Source organism: Geospiza fortis, unplaced genomic scaffold (genome assembly GCF_000277835.1).
Source record: "Geospiza fortis unplaced genomic scaffold, GeoFor_1.0 scaffold154, whole genome shotgun sequence".
NCBI classification, from domain to species: Eukaryota; Metazoa; Chordata; class Aves; order Passeriformes; family Thraupidae; genus Geospiza; species Geospiza fortis.
Window position 1 is genome coordinate 836,997 of NW_005054397.1, and position 6,987 is coordinate 843,983.

The following is a 6,987-nucleotide window of genomic DNA, read 5'->3' on the forward strand; positions in this document are numbered from 1 at the left end:
CTGGCTTAATTGGAGTTACCTCCAAGGCACCCTTAACTGAGGGACCCTCAAGCTGTCACAAATAAGGACCACTTAAAGCTAAAACAATACTGTGTGTTTCCTTCCAGCATGTCCACTCCCTACTTATTCAGCTGGTTTTGATCTGAGAAACAAGCCCAAAGAGAAGAAATATATCCACTTGCCTTTCTTGCAGAAATGTAATATTTTACCCTTTTTGGGACTTCTGTGGAAATTCTGAATTGGAAAATACAGTAAGAAATAAAAGTGTGGTGATTCGGTATTCCCCTCCTGTCTGTCTCTTCCTCCCACCTCTTCCCTCCTGATCTCTCCTGTATTTCTGTTGTGAGAGGCTCTAATCTGGATTTGCCTTACTTAGCAGGTTCAGATCATGAGGCTCAGAAGAAAACCTCTGATGACCGATGAATACAAAATATGGACTAATTCTCCATTAGAAGAGGAAAAGCCAAGCAAAAAATGCTTTTTTGCCCTTCTGCAGCTCTAGTCCTGCAAAGCTGTTTTACTGCCCTGAGAATGTGTTTAAAAGATTGCCTGCTGTTGCAAACAAAATTAAAAGGTTTTCTGCTGTTGCAGAAAAACGTGGTTTCCTGCTCACGGAAAGATTTGCTGCCTTTAGTTCAATAAAGTCCCAAAATGTGGTATGCTAAACATCCCTCCTTTATAGCATACCTTTCAATAAAGGAAATAAAATTGCAAGTGCATCTGAAACCCATCACTTTGCATTAAAAAAATAAACAAAGAAAGAAACACAAAACCAAATCAAGAAATTACTTTTTTTTTTGTTTCCTTTTAAATTTAAACATTTGGAACAATAACATTTAAAACATTTAGAAAGCACGGGTCTCCTCACAAACATTGACACTTATTTTTTGGGATAATCTGTTAGTTCTGTCTGGCTTGTAACCAATGAACTCTCTTCTGCATCTCCCATCGTGTGAGCTCACCCCTTGACACAATTATTCTTGAAGGAAATATCTGATACAGCATTCTGGCAAACCACCCTGTTCAGATGATAAAAACCCATCAGTGAAGAAATAACCTACAATGACCAACAAGGCAGGAGGGTATATATTGGATTTAAGAAATTATTTGGTACAATTTATCCAGTTTTCAAGCTTGTGCTTGGTTTTACTCCTACCCATGTCCTGACCCCAGTCCCCTTGGAGATGCTAAGCCATTAAATTTGGGCTGGCAACCAACTGAGCCACCACGTCTCTGGGGCACAGGGGGTTTGTGTGTTTCAGGAAATGTGACCTTCAGAACAGAGAATGCATTTATCAGGTGCGAAAGCACCTATAAAATCAGGTAGTTGTGAGCCAGCATCTTGGGTGTCAGGATACAAACTAATTCCTGTGAGCTAAAAGGATTCATATTTCATTAGATTATAAGAAGCCAACAAAATACAGCCCAAACATGATTTTAATGAGCAATTCAAGACACACAGAAAATTACATAGAGAAAGCACTACAGGAAGCATTTGAAATCACTTGGGTTTATGAAATGCTTGCAGAAAACTATGAATGCAAAGAATATCATGCATTCACAGAAAATTGTGCATGGACAGAAGAAAAATAATGTAAAGAAAAAATTCATGCTTTATTCTTGGTAAACAAAGTTTTCTGATCCCCTAGAATTGAAAGGGAATAAGTGCTAGCAAGCAGTGCTTTTATTTTCACCACTGCCAGCAAGGACAGAACTTGGCTGCTCATTGCAAACAAAAGCTTCATGGACAAGGGTGCATGTGGATGCTGAGGAACTCATTTCCACACCACAGAGTACTTTGAACTGGGAGAGAGAGCAGCGTTGCATTGTCAAGAGCATGTGGACAGGCTGTGAGGTCAGGATTTTCAGAATTATTTACAAAGTGCTTAGCTTGTACCTTCTGAGGGGGAGATCCTCTAAGATGTCATTTGGCAGGATCTCCTAGGAAGGCTAAGCACCTCATTTTCCTCATCAGCAACCTCAAAATCTAGAGTCAGTGTGTCCCTCAGAGGAGGGAATGAGCTGGATGCCAGAGTTTTCCCTGCTGTGTTTTTGACATTACCAACAAATCCCACAGTGTGCCTTGCTTCCAGGAACTGCCAAGCACTTTACAAGTAAATAGGATCCATAATCCCTGGAGAGGTAGAACAGGAGCTACTTTAACCCCTCTGTTCATGCTGGGCTACTGTCAACCCAAGATCATGAACGTCACAAGGCCAGAGAGCAAAAATAAGCATGACCTGTGGCCCAGATTCCTAGATCATCTAGTTCCATATGATTTGTGGCTGGTCAGAGGAAGACTATAGCAAAGTTGAGACCCAGATCCTCCTGAATCATAGAATAGCTCGCCACCCTCATTGTAAAAAACTCCTTCTTTACATCTAATCTGAATCAATCCTCCTTTCTATGAATACTTATAGTTAAGCATAGAGGGGAAGAAAGAAGAATATAAATCTAGGAAGAAAGAGGCCAAACAAGTTGAAATTACAATTATTTTAAAGCAAGCAAAGCAGAATGCCTAATTTAGAAATTAGAAATAAAGAAGTGATGACCAGATTTGACAGGGATTTAGGTACAAAAATTATTGCCTTCCTTGGAAAGTCTATATGACACAGGAAAAGTCCTCTTCACATTAGCCCCATGGCTCAGGAGTCCCTACAGCCCCACCTCCTCTTTCAGTGGCCATCTCTGTTAGTCTCTATTTCTCTTCTCCTTCCTTCTTAGCCTGCTACTCTGTTTGGCCTCAGTTCCCTTTTAGAAACTCTTGCACTCATGTTGCATCAGACCTCCTTGTGTCTGGGATGTCCACATCCTTTGGCCAAAGACTGAGATGGAATGGATTTCACATCTCGCATGTGTGCAGCAGCACAGAGGTCAGTGCAGCCCTGGCACGCCACACTGATGATAACAGGATGTGCTGGTTCTCCCTTGCCAAACTTTAGGGCTGGCCATGGCTGGAGCAGCAGGAAAGGTTAATCTTTGTTGAAAGCTTTATTTGGGTAAGGAGGCCATCTACCACTTCACTTTCATTTGTATTGAACCAGTGCAGAGCATTAGGAGTGTTAGAAGCATTAGAAGTAATGAAACCCAGTAACAAGCAAAGCCATTGGACACTGGTGCCTCTTAAGAACGAAGAAATATTCATCACATCCTAGCAGGTCATGCTAAAACTGGCCTCATGAAAGACCTTCCGAAGCCTATTAGCTAAGGCACATCCTGCAGGAAATCCTCTTAGAGCAGTGGAGGTGACAATGTAGCTGATATTACAGTTCCCAGGACTGCAGTCACAGAGAAACAGGGCTGGGAAGGGGTATTAAGAGGTCAGTGGGGGCATGCCCTTTATCTCAAGGAAGGATCAAGTCCATCCATGTCATATGTCACCAGGCAGACTTGGTGTTGATATGCTCTTGAAGACTTTCTATGATAAAGATGTCACAACCTTCCCAGAGAATTTATACCTAATGCAAATTGTAACTCAAATTCTCAAGGATGTGCTTTGGCTCATGTCATGGCTTTTTACCCCCATCCAGTATGTGAATGAAGATAAGGCTATTCCCTTCTCTGTCTGTCTTCATGTCGTCACATGTCATGTCTTCTCAATCCACAGCTTTTCAGGTTAAACCATGGCTAAACCATGTTTATTTGATGAGTTGGATCCACTAAAATCTCCATAACAATAGCTGTCAGAATGATTGCTTGAATGTACACAGACTTGGATATTTTTATGATCATCTCAACTTCTGGTATTGGAGAACACCGGGTTATGAGGACTTCCATGAGTCTGAAAGTACTCCAGCACAAAAGAGCTGATAGAAAATGACCTGTGAAAGGAGGATTTCCCTTCTTCCCATTTATACCCCAAAGATGTTGATCTGCTTTTGGGTGCCCTCAAAACACTGGTCCATATTTGGCCAAGAAATTTCTCATGGGTCAGATCACCAAAAAGACCTGCAACAAGGTCTAGTTGAAAATGTCCCTGCCCATGAAAGAAGTGGGAGCCAGAATAGATGATATTTCAAGGTCCCTTCCAACCCAAACCATTCCCTGATTCGACAATAAACTTTTTTTAGAACATTCCAGAAATGTGGGAAGAGATGACGAGTCACTGAAAGGCTCTGTAGAGAATAAAGACAATCTCCGGTGACTAGGTTAGTTTTTTGTCCTTCAGCCCATAGATGGCACCAAGAAGTACCACTCTTATTCTGCACTTCCTGGCCTGTTCCTGCAGCTGTGGAGTGCACAGGGAGCAGAAACAGTCTGGCTGCACTCAGCATGACTCCCTGCTGAATAAAGGCTTGCAAGACTGAGTCTGTCTGGTGCCTACAGCCCACTTGCATGTGTGGAACAACCCTATGGGGATTTGCAGGAGTTGGGAAATAAAGCTGGCACCTCTTCCTGCAGACTTTGTTAATTCTTAGTTTTTTATAGTTTTATATTTGATTGTGATGCAACCCCCTAAATTTAACAGCATGGTGCACTCTGGCAGCTCTAGTCCATCACATGTAATCTCTACATCAATTCCTGCAGCAGCAGGGCTGTAAAATATTATAGAAATTATATGCTTTCCACATTTCGAGCTATTCTAACACAGTGGGAAGGCTCAGGTTATTGCTCAGATTGGCTGACCCAGGAGGAATTAAGATTCAGCCTATGTCAGGTTGTCCACAAACCCTTTCTGCCATGCAACATGGAAAGTGCAGTGGGGATGGTGTGTTAGCTGCCTTCCTGAGGGAAGGAAAGGAATTCCTATTGCAAGACCCTTTTTCATTTATAATGAGGAGGTATTCTCAACCATGCATGGCTTCTAGAGATGTGCTTTGAAATTCAAGAGCCAGCTTAGAATATCCAACCATGCATGAGTCAAAGACTCAGAGAAAAAGGTGTTTTGGCACCACAGACCTGCCAATCAGGGTCTTTGGGGTTCTTTTAATAGCAAGGGGTGCTGGAGGGTGTCCAGAGAAGGACAATGGAGCTGGGTAAGGAACTGGAACACAAGTCCTATGAGGAGTGTATGGAGGACCTGGGGGGGCTCAGCCTGGAGAAAAGGAGGCTCAGGGGGGACATCTCACTCTCTACAGCTCCCTGAAAGGAGGATGGAGCCAGGTAGAGGTTGGGCTCTTCTCCCATGGGACAAGTGACAGCACAAGAGAGAACAGTTTCAAGTTGTGGAGGTTTAGGTTGGATCTCAGGGAAAAAGTCTTCAGCAAAAAGGGCAGTCAGACATTGGAACAGGTGGTGGAATCACCATTCCTGAAACTGAAAGGTGTGTGGATGTGGCACTTGGGGACATGGTTTAGTGTTGCACTTGGCAGTGCCAGGGGATTGGTTTGAGTCAATAATCTTAGAGGGCTTTTCCCACTTAAAGGATTCTATGACTCTGACTTTAGGACTCCTAGTGCCTAAGAAGAAACCAGGCTGCAGAAGGAACATCAGGAGAAAATCAGGTAGGTCCTGACACTTTGCTCTAAGAGTTCTAGGCTTTGTCTCTTTGCATCTGCATTTCCAATTTTGTAATTGAACATTTAACTTTTTTTCTGTGCTAAAATAGCCCTCCATTTTAATTGCTGTGGTGGCTGGTGAGCACACTTGCCCTAAAACAGCAAACTAAAGCATTGCAAACAAGCCCTAAAACTTTTCTCCATCCATTTCTGTAGCATAGAAATGCAGCTTTTTATAAACAGAGGTACTTCAGGGCAAGAGCATTTGTGCCATTTGTGTCTCCCAGACCACTGTCAGTGATGCTGTCCTGCATTCAGAGGAAAGAGCTCTGAGACAGGGTGAAAGGAGGCACAATAATCTTTGCAAGGCATAATTAGCAAGCAGGGGTTTCTTTGCAGCTGTTCTCAAAGGTGAAGGCTTCCAAATGGGCATCTGCAGCAGATCTGGGGCCTCTTTCGAATGTCCTGCTATATTTCATATAATTATTACTGATCTGTGTTGCAAGTGCTTCTTATGTGTGGTCCAAGGAGTATCACAGTAAGTTTTGATTTGGTATCACAATCCTGTCTTGTAGCTGGAAGTTGCAGCCAGACTTAGCCAATGGGAGAAATCTGTGAAAATATAGGGGGAAAAGGTTAAAACTCTGGTAGAAATGGTGAAATCAGACTTCCAACATGCCTGGGGAGGAAGAGCATTCTTGGGAAGGAGACTCAGACTGAGACCCTCCTGAGTCCCCTTGTTTTGCTTCCAGCCCCTCATCAGCAGAAACTATTTTGTTCAAGACCTCAAAAGGCAGCTTGGACAGACTAAGGTGGGCCTCTGCACTACCCATAGAGCACAGGTAGGTGGGTGACAGTGTGTTCCCAAGCCTGTGGGCAGAGCCACATCTCACACAATGGGGAAAATGGTGCAGCAGATGGCCATGTGTTTTTTCTCTTGCACCTTTCCCCAGCACAAAGCCCACAGAAGTTCTGGTCCTGCAGACCAAGGATGGGCCAGGGCAGCTCAGACTGGAAGAAGTTTCAGCCTCAACATTTCAGGGCTGGGATCAAAGAATCATGGGCTCATAGAATAGTTTGGGTTGGAAGAGACTTTACACCTCATCTCATTCCACCCCCTGACATGGGCAGGGACACCTTCCAGTAGATCAGGTACAAACCCCATCTAACCTGGCCTTGAACACTTCCAGGCATGGGGCAGCCACAGGTTCTGTGGGAAAACTATGCCTCACCACTCTCACCGCCAAGAATTTCCTCCCAGTATCCCATCTAACCCTGTCCTCTGGCAGCGGTGTCTTGGTGTCTGCTAGGGAAGGCAGAAAGCCTCTCTTGGAATGGAGAATATAAACTGCCTCCCTCTGAATTATTGTAATTTTGAAATTAAGAGGCTCTCAGGAAAAGATATGGAAAAGGAATAACAGTTCTTTACTGGTATGTATAATAAAGCAAGCAAACAAACAAAAGCTACAGCACTCACAACAAACAGAACCCGAATCCAGTCCCGGCCGCGGCGCTTTCCCCGTGGGTGCAGTTCCGGTCACGGCCAGCA